Source organism: Pogoniulus pusillus, chromosome 21 (genome assembly GCF_015220805.1).
Source record: "Pogoniulus pusillus isolate bPogPus1 chromosome 21, bPogPus1.pri, whole genome shotgun sequence".
NCBI classification, from domain to species: domain Eukaryota; kingdom Metazoa; phylum Chordata; class Aves; order Piciformes; family Lybiidae; genus Pogoniulus; species Pogoniulus pusillus.
In genome coordinates, this window is record NC_087284.1 from 12453824 (window position 1) to 12472402 (window position 18579).

At 43.4% G+C, this 18579-nt stretch overlaps 1 protein-coding gene across 8 annotated transcripts in view; it reads left to right on the top strand.

Moving 5' to 3' along the window:
* ATXN1 (ataxin 1) overlaps positions 1-18579 on the top strand; it is a 234074-nt gene that overhangs the window by 7434 nt on the left and 208061 nt on the right. The window lies entirely within an intron of this gene.

The following is an 18579-nucleotide window of genomic DNA, read 5'->3' on the forward strand; positions in this document are numbered from 1 at the left end:
TTATGTATACAGCTTGTCATAGAGAAGCGTGCAGCACATTATACACAATTTATTGTGGCCATGGGGAAGGGTGCTATGCTGTTTAGGGAACTTGCCTCAGCAAGTAGTTGCATGCAAAGACATGCCTGTTACAGTTTGCAAATAAGCCTGAAAGGTAGGGGTAGATGGTGGCTGCTACATCTGTTCAGAGCAGTAAGAATTTCTTGAGAGTGAAAAACCACGTTAAATTTGTGCTGCTGACACATTGTCTTCCAGTTGTGGAAGACAACTGACTTAGTAGCAGCTATTGACTTGGGAGGAGGAGTAGAAGGAAATGTTCTAATTTCCACCTAGCATTTAATTTTTTTTTTCAGAATTAGCTTGGGCTGTATGAAATGAATTTTATTTGCAGAAGTGATTACTCCAGAAAAGGCTTATATCTCTTAATTAGGAGAAGTAATTGTTTATGGAGTATTGGTCAAATGCTATGAATAATCAGATTGTGTTACCCACAATGTATTGCTGTCACCTTGAATATTTTAGTGTCTGGCATTTCCTGTGATCACATGAGAAAGAATGTATTAGATGTTCTTTGGATTAAAAAAATAACCTAGTTGAGTCTGGAGCAGAAGCATGACAGGAATATGGTACTATGCTGTTTTTTTTAATGCCTCTGCAGTTTAAAGTATAGTGGGTTTGTGGACTTTTGGTCAGATTTATTTTGGCTTCTTTCTCTTACTGGACATTTTAGTCACTGCAGTTGGGGTGCCTCTGTTAGCCATTAGTTCTCATTTTTCTATAAGAAACAATCAAATTCAGACCCACTGTAAAACTGAGATAAAAGCTATGGAGTAAAGGCTGCCTTATTACAAGCGATCTCTCTGTCACTGGATGGAGCTGGTGTGAGCTCACAGTAGTAACACATGAAAGAAATGTGATCTGGCACCGTGCAGCAAGCAGCCACAGATCAGTGTCACACCTCAAGACCATCACATGCTGAGACCCCCTCATCTTGCTGGCTTTTGCATTTGTTTTGGAGTGAAGGTGGTAACAGCCCTGCTCCCTTTTAGGCAGATTTGGGTTATTACCATAGAGTCTGTTAGAGACCAAACTTTAGATGCATTTGAACACATCTGAAATCAGATCTCAGAAACCTTATCGTGATCCTCATGGTGGGCCATACATGTGTGTTCAGCGATTTACTTGCATGAGGAGTCTCATGGCTTCAGGGAGTAAGGCTGCTGTTGAGTGTGAGCTCCAGGTATTTTATTCTTCCCGTTCAAAAAGCTTGCTGAGCATCCTGCCTAAGAACATAGGGATTAGTAAAAATAAACAGAGATATAGCATTTTTATTTTAATCATGACTTCAGCTAATTTTAGCCTACTCTACAAAACAGTTATTGTTATTTGTTCAGAACATGCACTGCCTCCTTCCACGTAGGCAAATGACTCAATGCTTTCTTTTACAAAGTTGTGTTGAGAGGACTTTGCATGACACTCTGAACATCTTAACAACTGAGGAGTTCTCTTTAATTGTTTCCACCGTCGAGTTACCTGATATATGTTAATCATAATGTAGTGTTGTTTGGAGTTTACAGCTGCAGCTCACTTGTAAGAAATTTTTCTTTGAGTTTCCCATGTGTATGTCTACACCACCTAATGTGACTTACTTTTTAAATAAGACCTGCTTTCTGTTTTATGCAGACTTCTGATACTGCTCTCTCTGTAAATGGACAACAGTCTGCCCTTTTACTATACTTTGTAATGAACATTAAAAAAGATATATGTATTTTTGTGTTAGTGTGTCCTGTGGTGGCTTTTTGATTGCCTTTTGGGTGCCCTTTCACCATAGCTAGTTTTATTTCTTCCCTCATACTGTTTATGAGTGCCTACAATGGCTGTGGGACTAAAAGAAGGCAAGTGATGGAGATTTTGAGCATCTTAAGAGCACAGGTGAAATAGAGATGTAAACTAGATATAATTGAGTAGTAACTAGAAGTTTTTTGGTGTTGTTTTTTTTTTAATCTGTTTGTTTTGTAACTTGAAGGTAAATTAAATGATGTGAGTGCAGACTAATGTCTTAGAAGTGGGGCTTTGTAGTCCCGTCACCTCTGCTGTGACCTGTCATGCTTTTGCTCTGTACCTTCAGCAGATACTGAAGGTCTGGTGTCTGAAAGTTTTGTAACACTGTCTGAAGTGTAAATTGAGGTAAGTGTAGCATTCTAACTGAGCTTTGATTTGCTTTCCAACTTGTGTTTTCTAAAAGGGATATCTGCAAGTAGAGTAAGAGACTTCCTGTCCTATGCACTACAACTTGCTAGCATTGAGGTCTGGGCTTTCAGGTGTCAGTCTATTACAGAGATGTATGCAGGCTGAGGGCTGGAAGTGGTGAGATGACTGGCTGTGATGTGCAGTTGAGTAAAAGTCACAGCATCTGTGCTTGCCCTCCTCCTGCCCTCTCCCTTGGCCACTTGTGTTGGGCAGGCTTGTGCTGGTGGGTTTTGCCATGCCTCGATACCAGTAGTATAGTTTTGGTTGAAAGATATCCCGAGTGGCAGCCTCTGGATTTGAACGTGTGGACTGAGGGTTCTCTCATGGTGTAATAATGCAATGAAGACAAACTCTAGGTTTGATAATTCCTTCTTTATTTTCTGATCAGTTACTTAGCAGTGATCCACCTATTTTGGGCCTAGCTGTACACCTGATTCAAGAATTTGAGTCACTCTTCGCTGTATAAAAAGTACAAATGTTGAAGTTTCTCACTCATACTGGAGTGTGGTTGTGACTGTTGCCACATTTTTGTTTGTCAGGTACCCATGCATGAAGGCCCCTGTAGTTTTGTAAATTTAACTTGAAAGAAAGTCAGGCTTTAAAGAAGGATAATTACAAAAAGCAGGTTCAATCCTCCTTTACTGTGCTTGGAAATGTTATGCTAGTGAATATTTTCACACTGATGTGGTTTCTTTTCAATTCCACATGTTGTAGCTAAGTAGAGAGTGACTTTTCAGATTAGTATGATACTAAATGCATTTCTCCTCTCCCTAAGCCCTTCAGTGTATCCCCTGTCTGGTACTGGTGCTGTATTCATAGCTTTCCCTAGATAGCCTGGCAGCAAGTAGAGCCAGAATGGTTTGAGAATCTGCTTGGTGTAAGATAAAAGAAAAAAAAATCCTGGTAGGTTATTCCACTAGTTGTAAGTTTATTCTCCATGTACCAGTAGCACTTAAAACCCCATAGCACTAATCACGTGTAATGCGTTTTATTTACAGATTAGTAGGCTCCACTCTGACATATGACTAACAGGGAAGCCCCTCCCTTTAACAGTTGTATGTCATCTGCTTCAGAGAACTAATTACTTGGCAATTCCCATTTGATAATTCCCTCTTTATTTTCTGATGAGTTACTTAACAGTGATGAGCTTGTTGAGCAGAATACCGTGCTTAATCTGTGCTTCAGAAACTATAGTGCAGGCCTGGGGATATCATTGTTTTCTAAATGCTGGTTGGCCTTGCCATAGGAACCCTGAAACCACAGTAAGACATATTAACAGTTTGTAGCTAAGGGTAAGTTTAACATGAGCGATTGTGCAGCATTTGCCAAAGAAAAGAAGAGGGTTTGGATTACTCTTCCACTGCAAACAGGATGTTAAATACATCATTTCTCCAAAAACCCAACCCAAAATGTAACATGATTTAGGCAGTAAAAAGCAAAAGCTTATATCAGAGTTATCTTCTGTGTACCGTTTCTCCTCTCCACTGAAACAATCACTTTAAAGGAAATTTTTGCTCTTTAAAACTCCCCACTGTTTCTTGTAATATCCTTTTCACAGTTCAGCTGGTACTGGGGATCGTTGCATTGTTTTCGTATGAGATACTTAAATGATTGCTGTTTTTTCTCTACTGTTACCTGCCTTTTTACCCTTCCCCAATCCCTTTTCATATTCTTTTACTCTAGTGACCACAGCAACCCCTGTTTCTGGCTGGGGAATGCATTACAAGTCTCACTGCTCATTACAACATCGCAGTGTTCCTAGAGGGTACCTGAGTTCAGCGGTGCTTAGCTACAGCGCCAGGCGAGGGGATTTATGGGGTGAAGTGACATCAGCTGGCTCATGGCAGTTCTGGTAAGGTCAGAGTGAGTCTTTCTTGCAGATCATGAGTCAGATGGGTCTTATCCAGACCCAGTGTCTCTGAAATTCAATGGTGTGAAACTACGCTATTAAACTGGATTAAAATTTTACTATTGACTTCAGTGGAAGAAGGTTTGTGGATGAATTGCAGTCACTTTAACTAACTGGTGGCATTATCTCTCAAATCATAACAGTACCTGAAAAACTGCATTTTAGCTGAGCTGGTTTGAGGATTAGCTTACTTTTTTTTTACTTGAATAAAAAAGTGTAGTATTTTGCATATTAGCTCACATGACATTGCATCATCAGACTTGCTGATTTATTAGATACTCACAATGGTATCTCTTGGCAAGTACTAGAAGCTGTGTCACAGGCTTGTTTTATCAATGGGAAAAATGCATTTGTACATAGTTACATGTGGGGTTTGTAGAATTAATCACCAGAACAGTAATTTTATGAAACGTAGAAATCAGAACAGATTAATTTACTTTAATTGTGTTCATGAGGTACACCAACTATAAAATCTTTTGAAAAGAATATTAATCAAGTTGATCAAAGGTGACTTGAATTACAGAATCCAAATATGAGCACAATTACTCTCTGTCTGTGTGGATGTTTGCTGTAGCTTGAGTGATTATTTAATTTTTTAAAATGAAAAAATATAATAGAATCTAAGACTAAGTGCAAGGTCCTGCGCCCAGGTTGGGCAATTCCAAGCACTGATATAGCCCGAGCACTGACAGGCTCAAGAACCGCCCTGGGGAGAGGGACTTGGAGGTGCTGGCAGATGAGAAGCTCAACGTGAGCCACCAGTGTGCACTTGTAGCCCAGAGAGCCAACTGTATCCTGTGCTGCACAAAGAGAAGTGTGGCCAGCAGGTCGAGAGAGGTGATTCTCCTCCTTTACTCCACTCTGGTGAGATCCTGCCTTGAGTATCGTGTCCAATTCTGGAACCTCTATTACAATAAAGATGCGGACGTGCTGGACCATGACCAGAGAATGGCTACAAGGATTATCAAGGGCCTGGAGCACCTCTCTTATGAGGGCAGGCTGAGAGAATTGGGACTGTTCAATCTGGAGAAGAGAAGGCTCCGAGGAGACTTCGTTGTGGCCTTCCAGTATCTGAAGGGGGCCTACAAGAAAGGATGTCAGGTAGTGATAGGATAGGGGGAATGGATCCAAGCTAGAGGAGGGGAGACTTAGGTGTTAGGAAGTTCTTCGCTGTGAGGGTGGTGGGACACTGGAACGAGTTGCCTAGGGAGGTTGGTGGAAACCCCATCCCCGGAAGTCTTCAAGGCCAGGCTGGATGTGGCTCTGAACAACCTGATCTAGTGTGAGCTGTCCCTGCTCATGGCAGGGGAGCTGGAACTAAATGATCCTTGAGGTTCCTTCCAATCCTGACAATTCTATGATAAGGTCCCTTTTTCTTCCTGGGTTTGTTTTTTTTTTTCCCCTTACAGAATGTGTCATATCTTAAACAGATAAAGTTTTGCATTTCATAAAGTGCAGTAAGTAGGGAGCATAGTAAAAGAAGCAATTAAAACCCAATGGAAGGTCATTGAACCACTTTTAATTTTTTTTTTGTTTTTCTCAATCCTGTTTAGTTTTTTAGTGACTCAAGATGTTTCACTTAGTGCCGTATGGGCACTGCAGAAACAAAAAATTCTACGTGTGAATCAGAAAAGGAATATGGCCATGAGCATAATGCCCCACCTGTGACCTGTAAGGTTTGTTTGCACACCCGGGAGTTGTTTCTTGACAGTTCCTTCTACAAAGTATTACAGCCACAGTGGAAGGACCTGCATCATCAGCCCCAGCATATTTATTTTATGGTGGCAAGAGACTGTCTAATGATGGTGGTTTAGGCTAATCTTCAACCAGTTGCTCAGAGGTGGTCTGTCCACCTGTGGAATTGTTCAACCTACCCTCTGTTTTCCTTTCTCTTTGGGTATAGCAGCATTTCCCCAGAGACAGAGAATAATTTCCAAAGAAACTATGCCTAAGGACTGCAGATTTGGCCCAGGGTATTTCCTCAGCAAGAGGAGGCAGTATTGCTCCTCACCAAGATTGAACTTTGGAGTGAAATGTTTGGCTCCATACACACAGCAAAACTGATATTTCTTTTAATATTTGAGCAAGTAAAACACTACCATGTGCATATCATGAACATGATCTTTCAGTTAACACAAGTTTATACTGGCATACTAATGTCTTAAGGTTTGAGCATCTGGTTTCAAACAAACAAAAGCCAATTCATTAATGTACAGTGGAGTTTTCTTTCTTTGTTGATAACTGCTGCTGTCTCCCTGGCACCCAGATGAAATGGTACCTTCCACCCCCTGCTTTATTACAAATGAGAGAACTAATACATCCCTCTTTTATTTTTAATTACTTCTTACTTCTTTTCTCTTCCGGACTCTTCCTTTTTTTCACTACCAGCTACCCTGGGCCATGTTAGCATCACTCTTCTGTACACAACATTTACTAATGGAACAGCCAAAGATGAACTGGTGGATGCTTTGCCTTTGCATCTCCTAGTCTGGAAAGCTGAGAAGCTGCTTTACCTCTTTGCTTAAGTCTTGTCTGCCTCCTTTCTGAATCAAGGATGAGTTTCAGGCTTCATGCTTATCAGTCTTGCTAAATTTTCTTGGATCTCTGCTGTGATCTGGCCTGATATTTTTGTTGTTAATGACACAGTCTTGGAAATCACTTGTGATTTTCTTTGTGAAGTTGACAGTTGATTAATTAAATTATAGGGAGATAAGTGACACTTCAGTGATGTCTCTGTAACTCATTTGTGTTCTGTTTGAGGTAGAACAGGGTGATAGTGGATCTTAGGGATCAATAATTTACAGTTTAAAATTGCACTGTGTATGTGTTTGTATTTCACACAAAGTATGTTATATAGCATCTTAAATGTGATAATACAATACTGAAGGGACAGAAGGAAGAGTAGATGTCTCCATCTTGTTCTACAAGTTGATATAATAAATCAGTCCTGGTGCTTGGTCTTTGGCAGTGAGAATGGTACAAATGAACATGGTTATGTCCTACCATTTGTTGGTCACCTCCAGTTTGTTTGGATTGCAGCTCAGCAGCAGATTCAGAGGGGATAGAGCGTGTAGTGACAGAATGAATTAAAGTAATTCCTGAGTGGAAGTGTGACATTTGTTACATGACAGTACTATCCAGATGTTGGTATCTTTTAAGCGCACAGCCAGAAAGAGCCCTAAGGAAAGCTGAGCTGCATAGAAGGTTTGTAGTAAACACCTCAACTACGCCAAACAGCAGCAGGCAAGTATGCCCCTGTTACCTAAGGAGCCGCACTTGCTGAGTGTCACGTTGGCTGTGTGGAATGGAAGAAATGCAAACGAAGACACACTTCTGCAACATGTGCAGCTCTGCTATGAAAGTGCCTTCATCTGAGCTGTCAGCTGGCTGGCTGCAGTGTTTGGTGCTGTTTATACAGCTCAGCCAAAGCGTCTCTATGAAACCAGTAGTGCTGCGCAGCCTGTGCTGCAGCGACCAGGCTTTTATGCCCCTTGTTTTGTTTAACGTGAGCCGTGTCTGTTCTGTGTTGCACCCAGGTGCTTGGTCAAAGGCTGTGGCAGATTAAAGGCTGGTACTTGGGTGGTATAAATGGAACTATGTGAGTGTAAATGTTGTGTGGCAGAGCATGGGATCTGGCATGAGGTCTCTGGGATGTATTGAAGCCCTCTGGGCTGTTGCTGGCAGATCAGCCTTGCTGTTAAAATCATAGAATGGTTTAGGTTGGAAGGGACCTCAGGGGTCATCTAGTTCCAACACCCTGCCATAGGCAGGGACAACTTCCACTAGACCAGGTCGCTCAGGGCCTCATTCAGCCTAGCCTTGAACACCTCCAGGGAGGGAGCATCCACAACCTCCCTGGGCGACCTGTTCCAGTGTTTCACCACCATCGCTGTAGAGAACCTCTGCCTAACATCTAGTTTAAATCTCCCCTCTTCCAGTTTAAACCTATTACTCCTCGTCCTGTCATTACAAGACCTTGTAAATAGGCCCTCCGCATCCCTCTTTTAGGTCCTCTTCAGATACTGGAAAGCCACTGCAAAGTCTTCTTGAGGCCTTCTCTTCTCCAAGATGAAGAGCCCCAACTCTCTTAACCTGTCCTCAAAGGAGAGGTGCTCCAGCCCTCTGATCATCTTTGTGGCTCTCCTTTAGACTTGGTCAGACAAGCAGGTCTATGTCTTTCTTGTGCACACAGGATGTCAGGGGTTGGAAGGGACCCAAAGAGATCATACAGTCCAACCCCCCTGTTAGAGAAGGACCCTACAATCTAGCCCAGGTCACAAAGGAATGCATCCAGACAGGCCTTGAAAGTCTCCAGAGAAGGAGACTCCCACAGCCTCTCTGAGGAGCCTGTTCCAGTGCTCTGTGACCCTTGTAGTGAAGAAGTTCCCTCTTGTGTTGAGGTGGAACCTCTTGTACTGCAACTTACACCCATTGCTCCTTGTCCTGTCACAGGGAGCAAGTGAGCAGAGCCTGTCCCCTGCCTCCTGACCCCCAGCCCTCAGATATTTATAGACATTTATTAAATCCTCTCTCAGTCTTCTCCAGACTAAAAAGCCCCAGGGCCCTCAGCCTCTCCTCATGAGGCATGTGCTCCAGTTCCCTAATCATCCTTGCAGCCCTCTGCTGGACCCTTTCTGGCAGATAACCTGTCCCTCTTAAACTGGGGAGCCCAGAACTGAAGGCAATACTCAAGATAGGTCTCACCAGGACAGAGTAGAGGGGGAGGAGAACCATCCTGGATCTGCTTGATACACCCCAGAATCTCATTGGCCTTCTTGGCCACCAGGGCACATTGCTGTCCCATGGATAACTTGTTATCCACCAGCACTCCCAGGTCCCTCTCCACAGGGCTGCTCTCCAGCAGATCACCTCCCAGCCTGTACTGGTGCAGATTATTTTTCCTTCCCAGGTGCGTCCTTGTTGAACCTCATTTGGTTCCTCTGTGCCCAGCTCTCAGTCTGTCCAGGTCTCGTGGGATGGCCGCACAGCCTTCAGCTGTATCAGCCAAGCACCCCAGTTTGGTGTCATCATTGCTGTCCCCTCATCAGTGTCGTTGAGGAAGATGTTGAACAGCACCGGACCCAGCACTGATCCCTGGGGGACTCTACTAGTTACAGCTCTCCAGCTGGACCTGGCACCGTTGGTTACCACTCTTTGAACTCCGTCTTGTAACCAGTTCCTAATCCACCTCGCTATCTGCTCTTCCATCCCACACTTGCTGAGCTTGCTCACTAGGATGTCATGGGAGACAGTGTCAAAGGCCTTGCTAAGGTCAAGATAGACTACATCCACTGGTCTCCCTGAATCTACCCGTTCAGTTATGCGTGTATGATGGAGGCCCCAGAGCTGGTCACAGTACTCCAGGTGAGGTCTCACCAGAGCAGGGTGGCAGAATCACCTCTCTCAGTCTGGTGGCCATGCTTCTTTTGGTGCAGCCCAAGATGTGATTGGGTTTCTGGGCTGCCAGCGCACATTGCCAGCTCGTGTCCAGCTTCTCATCCATCCTTACTCCCAAGGCCTTTTGTGCAGGGCTGCTCTCAATTTCATTATGCTGCAGCCTATATTGGTAGAGTGTTGCCCTGACCCAGGTGCTGGACCTTGCACTTTGCTTTATTTAACCTCATGAGATTCTTCTCAGATGATCTCTCCGGCCTGCCCAGGTCCCTCTGAATGGTATCCTGTCTGCAGACTTGCTGAGGATGCACTCAGTCTCACTGTCTATATCATCACTGAAGAGACTGAACAGTACTGGTCTTAGTACAGACCCTTGAGGGACACCACTTGTCACCCATCTCCATTTGGACATTGACCCAATAACCACTTATCCTTCATATATGATCATCCAAACTACTCCCTACCCACTGGACAGTCCACCCATCGAATCTATATCTCGCCAGCTTAGAAGGATGTTGTGGGGGACTCTGTCAAAGGCTTTACGAAAGTCCAGACAGATGACATCTGTTGGTCTTCCCTTGTCTGCTGATGTAGTTACACCATTGTAGAAAGCCACTGGGTTGGTCAGGCAAGACTTGCCCTTGGTGAGGTCATGCTGGCTGCCTTGAATCACCTCACTGTCCTCCATGTGGTTCAGTATAGTTTCTAGGAAGATCTGCTCCATTATCTATGTAGCCATAGAGGTGAGGCTGACAGGTTGGCAATTTCCAGGGTCCTCTTTTTTACCCTTTTAAAATATGGATGTAATGTTTCCCTACTTCCAGTCTCCAGGGACTTCACCTGACTGCCAGGACTTTTCAGATACTATGGACAATGGCTTTGCAACTACATCAGCTAATTCCTTAACTCTGGGATGTGTCTCTTTGGATCCCATAGATTTATATATGTTGTGGTTCCTTGGGTGGTTCTGGACTTATCTTCCCTTACAGTGGGAGGGCCTTTACCCTCCTGGTCCACACCTGGTGGTCTCCCTCGGGATGGGGAGAGGTCAAGATTGCCAGTGAAGACTGAGATAAAGAAGTTACTATCTCAGCCTTCTCCTTGTCTGTTGATGAGGTTCTTGGCTTTTCCTCCTAGTGAAAACAGGGAGAAAACTCTCATTCAAGTGTTTCCTTTCCTTCACATACTTCAGGTAGATGTGTTGGTGAAGTAGACTGATCTTTCTTTATATAGCCTAAGCAGTATTTTGCCCTTCCATTCATCTGTCTTGTGTTACCCTTTTCCAGACTTTACTCTTTTATTGCTGGCCAAATTTTCTCCTCAGACCCCCTCTACTGAGATTCTCCTTTGCTCAGCAGATCTCACTGCTGAATATCTGACCTACTTGCACAGCTCCATTGCCAAGTTTGTTACCTGCACAATACTTCAGTTGTGTGTTGCCCTGTTCTTTGGCTTCTTGTTTTTTTGTGTGCATTTCTGTGTCAAAAATGCATTTCTGCTCACAGGGTTTCAGTGCCTCAGTAATTTTCTGTGTAACTGCAAATTTGAATTTTGTTTCATCTACCTCTTTTCCTTCCTCATTAGTCATAACTGGATTCTGAGCTTTGTGGCCCTGATGTGCCTGGGCTAGTCTTTTACTTGACACAGCCTTTTCCTTCTCCTCATGGGAAATCCCCCTTTATTTCTTCACTGCAGCTTCACTGCAGGTCCCTGTTTCCCTGGTCAAACATGGACTTCCCAGTCCTGTGTGCCCCTGGTTTCCAGCTGCAGTGTCTCTTCAGCAGGCATTTTGCTTTTCAGGCTTGTCAGCTGGTCTCTTAGCAAATTAATTGCATGTATTTGTTTGCATTACAGTACATGCTAGCATTGTAAGAAAAAGCAAAGTCATTCTGTTGTTTTCTATGTACCTGAGCACGAGCCTTGAGTCATTTGTTCATAGGATGATGGGGTCACTGGTACTTCGTTATCGAATTGTGTGGTCTGCTAAGCGAAGGATTCTTTAACAGCAGCACTTCAAATTGTTAATGTTAGTAAGCTTTAAAAATATAATACAGCTTTCATTTGTCATACTGATGGGACAAAGTAACAGCTCGGGCAATTTTTCCTGGACTTCCAGTTGTTCTCTTACCATGACTCTGACCCAGTTACAGAGTTCTGTAGTAACAGGTTGAAAAACTTTCAAGATAAAATATAAGATAAACCAAGAAATAATGTTTGAAAACCACTTCATTCAGAAAAAAAAAAGAAAATAAGATGAACACTGTGTGTGTGCATTTTGAGTGAGACTATCCAGTGAGGGAAAAATTCCTGGAGTGCTGTGGAGGAGTACAGGAATGAAGTACCCACTGAATGAGTGAAGTTTGCAGAAGGTATGAGGTGAAAAAATGCGAGGGCTGGGGTTTTTTTTGGTGATTTTTTTTTTTGGTGTGTTGCTGTGTTTTTGCCAGGAACTGACTGTTGGAATGATAATATGATTATAGTAGATTTTAAAACCCCCACGATTTAATAAGTATTTTGGTTGCTCATTTTGGAGATGATGTGTTTTTTCAATAACTAGGCTTTCGACTGAATAGAAAACTGTCAAAAATAATGCTTTTATCTGAAAATTGATAGCTCCTCATCTTATAAGTAGCACCAAAAAGGATACAAGTCTAAAGGATATCGCAGGAAAATACACATTTTTCCAAATGGATTTACTCAGAGTATTTAGGAGTAGATTGTGTGTGGTTAGTTTTGCTTTTGCTATGCACAGACAAGGTGAGAGAAGCATCTGAAAAAACAACCCACCATGTGCTTACAAGATGTGGAAAAAAAATGGTGTGGGGAACTCAGAGGTATGAATTACTACTTCTAAAATTCTCCATTAAAACCAAGATTAGATTCCATATTGATAGAGTCCTTTTAAAGGCAGTGCCCTTTTAATCAGCAAACAGGTCCTCTGTGCATCAAATAATTAAAAATAGAGCAAAGTTTCTGAACAAGGCGTCTGGCAGAAGCGTCTGTACTTCCATCTGTGCATGATTAGCAGAATGTTTCATGATATTTAAATAGCACAAGCTTTGCTCTCTTTTTTATTATTTGTTGTGCTGAAGACCTGTTTGCTTGTTAAGTGGTCTTTTTTGAATAGTTACTGGCAAGAAATCAGGAAAGTGTATGAAGACATCTTGTACACACTGCAAATGCCAAATTGTCCCTTTTTTTCAGCAACACTGCCCTGACTTGATTTTTTTTTTATAATGAGAGTTTTACCACATCCTTCACCTGGTTGTTAAAGTGTTTTATAGACCAGTTAATTTCAGAGGGATTTTGGCATGCATTGTGCACTACCTTTTCATCAATACAGCTATTATTTTTCTAGCTTGATATTTGTATGTCTCCAAGGCACGTTACAGTATGAGTACAAACCAGGGTGTATTTGCAGAGCACATGTGGTGGTTCTGATCTGCAGCTTTTGCTTGCTGGTGCTGGGAGCCCTGTGTCTAATCTGCTGCGCACACTGCTCTGCAGCCTTACCCTTTCAGCAGGAATGTAATCAGCCAGGCAACAGCTTTCCAGGCAGTTTTGAGGCCTTAAGCTGGGACTCCTCCTTGCTGGCAGCCATTCAGCATTGGATTGTGTGCTCTTCGTCTCTGGCTAGCAACATGGCACTTTGCAGTCATAGCCACTGATTTTTCCCTTCCTACCACTAAAGTTTTCATGTGCGTTTTGCGGAGACCTGTACGAGTAGGTATGCAAGGAAAAGAAGTCTGTCTGGGTGTTAACTGTATTGCTGTAGCTAGCTGAGGGCAGTTTTGTTATGTGCAAGTGCCTGGTTGTTTGGAGCTGGCTGCCTGGCAGGGATCTGAGACACACTGATGGTCTCAGAGGTCCTTTTGTGGAGAGCTGGTATTCAGTCTTTAGACAATTTGTGTTCTTGGATGGGCATGGAAAATAAGAGCTTTTGTGGTGTGTGCAAGTGAAGTTCACTCTGTAGCTGGGCTTTTTGTTGCCCTTTTTTTTCATTTATTGTATTTGAGAGAGGCTGTGGTGTGTGATGTGTGAATACGGACCTGGGTCATCTCTTAACTTCAGTTAAGAACTTCAAAAGAAATTGTGGTTAGTACTGAGAGCAAGGGTGTTCACCTGTCAACAAAAGTGAATAAAATCTGTGTGTTTGCACCTCTGAGAAAGAACCTGCTATGAGCCTTCACATAGGCTTCACCTTATCTAGCTAGTGTTGTCTTGCTGGTGTCCAGCGTGCCCAGCTTCTGTGGTGTGGAGTGCTCCTGCATCTCAGAGGAAGTTCTCTTCAGCGCAGTTGTGTCTTATGGAGGTGAACAGTTGAAAATTTGGGGTCCTGGCAGTGGTAGGGCCATTTTGCAAACGCTTATCCGTTGCACAGTTCTGCCTCCAGGTACTCAGGAAGGCCTGAACATGAGTGAGTAGATGCAGAGGAATCCTAGAAGGATCCTCTTTGACTATAAAGGCTTGGAGCAACATGTATGCCTATTCATTCAGTTAGACCTCTCAGCTAGGGCATGAAGCAGTTTCACACACATTTTACCCACATCTTTCCTAAAAGTTGTTAAAATTGGTCCCCTTAAGTCCAGATTTCTGTAGAAAGAAGAATTGCATCTAGAGCTGATTCTTGATTGGTACACTTTGATGGGCCTGTTACTGGCATCCCTCCATAAGCAGGAAGGAAAATGAAGACTGAAGCTCATTTTAGAATGATGTGTAAAGTTGTGTTGCTAGGTTGGTTAAACTAAGCCAAGTTTTGTGTTTTGCTCCTAGTACTTGTTCTTAGAATATGCCGTAATGTGGGTTTTGGAACAGCTTCAGCTTAAGTTGTGAATGTAAATTAATGAACATTAGCATACGTTGCATATTGTCCAATGGAATTTGTTTCTCTGTGGCTTCTGTCATACTGAAGGTACTTCAGACATTTTCAAACAATGAGCTCAGCTGCTGCAGTGCTGCGGCTCCGTAGGCAAACACAGCCATCCTTCTGCACACAGCAGCTTGGCTTCAAGGGTGGCTTTGCTGATTGGAGTGGGCAGAGTACTGGGTGCAGTGTTAGTGTCACCCCTACGAGTTCTTCATAGAATCATAGAATCAACCAGGTTGGAAGAGACCTCCAAGATCATCCAGGCCAACCTAGCACCCAGCCCTATCCAGTCAACCAGACCATGGCACTAAGTGCCTCATCCAGGCTCTTTTAAACACCTCCAGGGATGGTGACTCCACCACCTCCCTGGGCAGCCCATTCCAATGCCAATCACTCTCTCTGCCAACAACTTCCTCCTAACATCCAGCATAGACCTCCCCCGGCACAACTTGAGACTGTGTCCCCTTGTTCTATTGCTGGTTGCCTGGGAGAAGAGCCCACCCCCACCTGGCTACAGGCCACCCCCCACGTGGCTACAGCCTCCCCTCAGGTAGTTGTAGACAGCTTTTTCCAAAGGCATTTGTGAGTGGCTTGTTATTTTGGCAGATTGGGTTTTGCTGTTTATTGCTTCGTTGATGATTCTCAGTTCGGTGCAAACAGAATGAGGAAGAGTTGCAGGACACATTATCCATGAGCTGTTATTTTGACCTAATGGTTGCATTTCCAGCCTTGGTTGTTTGACATCATGGCACAGTACAGGGAAAAGCTGGCAGCTCTTGATTTCCTGAAAGCAGCCTGCCATAGTGTGAGGCCACAGGCTCGGCAGGGCTGGGCAGCGGGAGGGACTCTGACTCCTTGGAGAGAGTAAGAATGGAAAGGCTGCGTGCTGGTGGGAAGTTTGAAGAGAGGTTGCAAAGGCAATCAGGTCGAATGAACGCATCCACAAGGGAAGCCAAGTCTACCGGACTAAATCTGTCTAGACTCCTCCACGCATTCCACCCTCAGCAGGCCCAAGAGTAGGCTGTAACTGCCCCCTCGGCCCCCATCTTAGGCCTGCGAGGCCTGAGCAGGCCGCGTGGCGCAGCTCACGATCCCCTGCCGGCTCGGAGCCGTCTCCCCCACACAGGCCCTGAGGTAGGAAGGAAGGCCTGCTCTACCCAGGGACAGACGTGAAGGAAGAGGGGGAGAAGGGAAAGAGCAATATCGACCAGGCACTGGCTCATAAGCTGTAATAGCAGACAAAGGAGTAGAATAGCAGTACTGCAGTATCCTGGAATGACCGGGCCCGGCCCCTTGGGGCAGGCTTTTGTCTCTGTAGTTCTCTTAAGGAAACCTGGGACCCCTCAAACTATGACAAAACCCAAAGGTTCCTTTTATGACCCTGCAGGAGCACACTGTGGCAAAACAAGGTGAGCCAATGTCAGCTGAAGATGGTAGGATCCTGTTGAGTTGTGTGAAGAATGAGGGTTCTGTTAGTTGGCTGCAGATCTGTGAAGCAGAGTGAGTGACTCATGTCCAAAAAACCCAGTTCTTTTCAGCTGGCTGGAGAGAAGTTTGGGTGGCATCCATCATACTGACACCCCAAGAGCAAGGATTGCAGTGAAAGTGTGGATGGCCAGTTAACATAGATATATTAGCAGCTATTTGTATAACTTGGACTTGCTGACTACTGTAGATGTGTTGGTTTAGGCCCTTTTTCTGATGGCAGTTTTGCTCACCGTTGCAGGGGGGGTAGGATCCAGACCACTTTGGCTCAGGTTTGGAGTGAAATTAGTTAAGATTGAAGGAAATGTGCATGTTCCATTTTTGGAGGGGGGGGGGAGAACAGTGGAAAGAGCTGACCTATACTGAAGATCATTGAATCCAACCTATTACCACCCCTGGAAGTGCTCAAAAATATATATAGATGTGCTGCTGAGGGACATGGTTTAGGGCCCACCGCTTCCATGGGCAGCCTGTCGCAATGCTTGACCACTCTTTCAGTGAAGAAAATTTTCATGATACCCAGTCTAAACTTTGGCCACACTTGAGTCTCTTTCCTCCCACCTCTTGCCAACCACCATCTCGTTCCAGCCTCCTTTCGGGTAGTGGTAGAGTTGTATGATGAAGCCATACACTGAAAGGAAAAGTTTTCCTTGAGTTGTTAGGGACATTGAATTTTGATCTGTAGCTTTGTAGTGTTGCCTGTTAATGGAAGGTTTTTGTGCATTCCTTAAGAAGCTGTTCTTTGACAAGGACAAAACTGTATGTAACCACCTAATGTGCACCTCTCTGCACATGGCAATAGGATGTGCATTACCTTCAGCTTGTACTACTATACAAAAGTATCTCCAAAGCTTTGGCAGCTTGGTAGGAATGGGTGGCAGCTGAGTGTGTTCTGAGCTCTGCAGCTAGAATGGATGTTGCTTTTACACCTATAGTAAAATTATGCCCTGTAGCCAAAGATATGTAACCACAGTCCAGATGATTAAAAAAGAAAGACTCAACTATGTACTGAAACAGGAAAAAAGGCAAAAATGAAATTTAATTTTTTTCCTTCAGAGTAATAGAAATGCTAAAGGAAAGGATTCTTATTCCATAAATACTTGGGAAAAAAACCTCAGTGCTTCAATCTATGTTAAAATTGCTTTCAGTTAAGGAACATATGTAGAACAGAAGTCTGAAATACTAAATAGTGTAAACTCAATTGATATTCAAGGCTCAGTTGTGCTCTAGAAAAAGAATAAATGTGTAGCTTTGCTAAAAACAACAAAAGCCAGTTTGGGGAAAGGGATGTGTACGGCTAGAGAAGCAGAATAATAACATCTCTATGGAAAATTGCATGTGACTGGTCTGAGTGCTCTTTAGTCACAGTTAGGGCTGCCAAAATTGTAAGCAGGTAGCAAAAGTTTACTGTTTAGTATTTCAAGGATAATAATTGTTCTGCATGCTTTAAATAGCACAGGAAATGTACTGTCACAAACTTGACATTTTAATATTAATATCGATACTGAAGCAGTCTCACCACAAAGAATGCCAGAGCTGCAGGAGGAAGGGCAGCACTTTGATCAGATAAAGACAGGAAAGTTCTAAAGCCTTTCAGATAGGTTTTTTCAAATGTTGTATGAAAACTAGGCTGATACTACCCTTCAGGACTGGACATTTTATGTCCAGTTTCAGCAGTGTTCCTGTATAGGTAAAGTTGAAAACAAAGAGAGACGTCTGACCCCCCGGGTTGTAATTTGATGCAGATTTGCTCAAAAAGGTTAAATAGCACAGAGCTACAAAGTGATTTAGATTCACTTGCACAAACATATGAGTGCATGTAGGTTCAAGGAAAGATCCATGGAGAGGTATAGGCTTTACTGTCCATTCTCAGTCTTTCTTGAGATGTATTTCAGGTTATCTGCTCTAATGCTTGGTTTTGGCTGCAGGTTACTTTATTAAAGAGAGGCCTTTCTTTTGTAAGGGCAAAGGAGGGCTGACTTTCCCTTTTTTTTTTACAAGCTTGCTCTCCCCACATCTGCATTTTTAGATGAGTGTGTGCACAGTCCCTTGCTGTAAGTTCACCACATCTCACTTGTGTGGTGAAATCAGGAGAATACAGCACATCACATACACAGTAAGTTATAGCCTGCCTACAAGGTGGACTTCAAGGACTGTTGCCTCTTTACATTCATGGTGTAACAAATTTCATCTTTATTTTGCATCCTCTGTGGAGGGAAACTGGTGAAAAAGATGAATGATACTTCGCAGACAGAGGAGACCAGCCAAAGCCAGGCCCAGCCACAGGAAAAAAAATACTTCTGGTCTGTTCCTCTGTGCTGTTGTAGATAGTGGTACCCTGCTGCTCGTAAATCTTGATAGCTTTTGGCAAGTATCTTCTTATGTAGGTGATTTGGTAAGTCACTTAGATGGTCATAGTGCTGATAGGTACATTGCTTTCCAAAGTTCCTTATCATGGACTATGTGAAGCACATATTTGGCTGTGTGTGCCAATTTGGTTCTAGCTGTTCAGCTATGTGTAAGAGAGCTGAAGAAATTTTCTTTTTTGAGGACAGGAAGGAAAAGTTTGTCAGCCTCCTTTCTGAAAGTGTTTTGGTACTTGTGACTTCTTTTTTCCCTTCAAAAGTATATGATGTACTTTCAGACTGGGTCTTTTCAGATGTGATTAATGGTA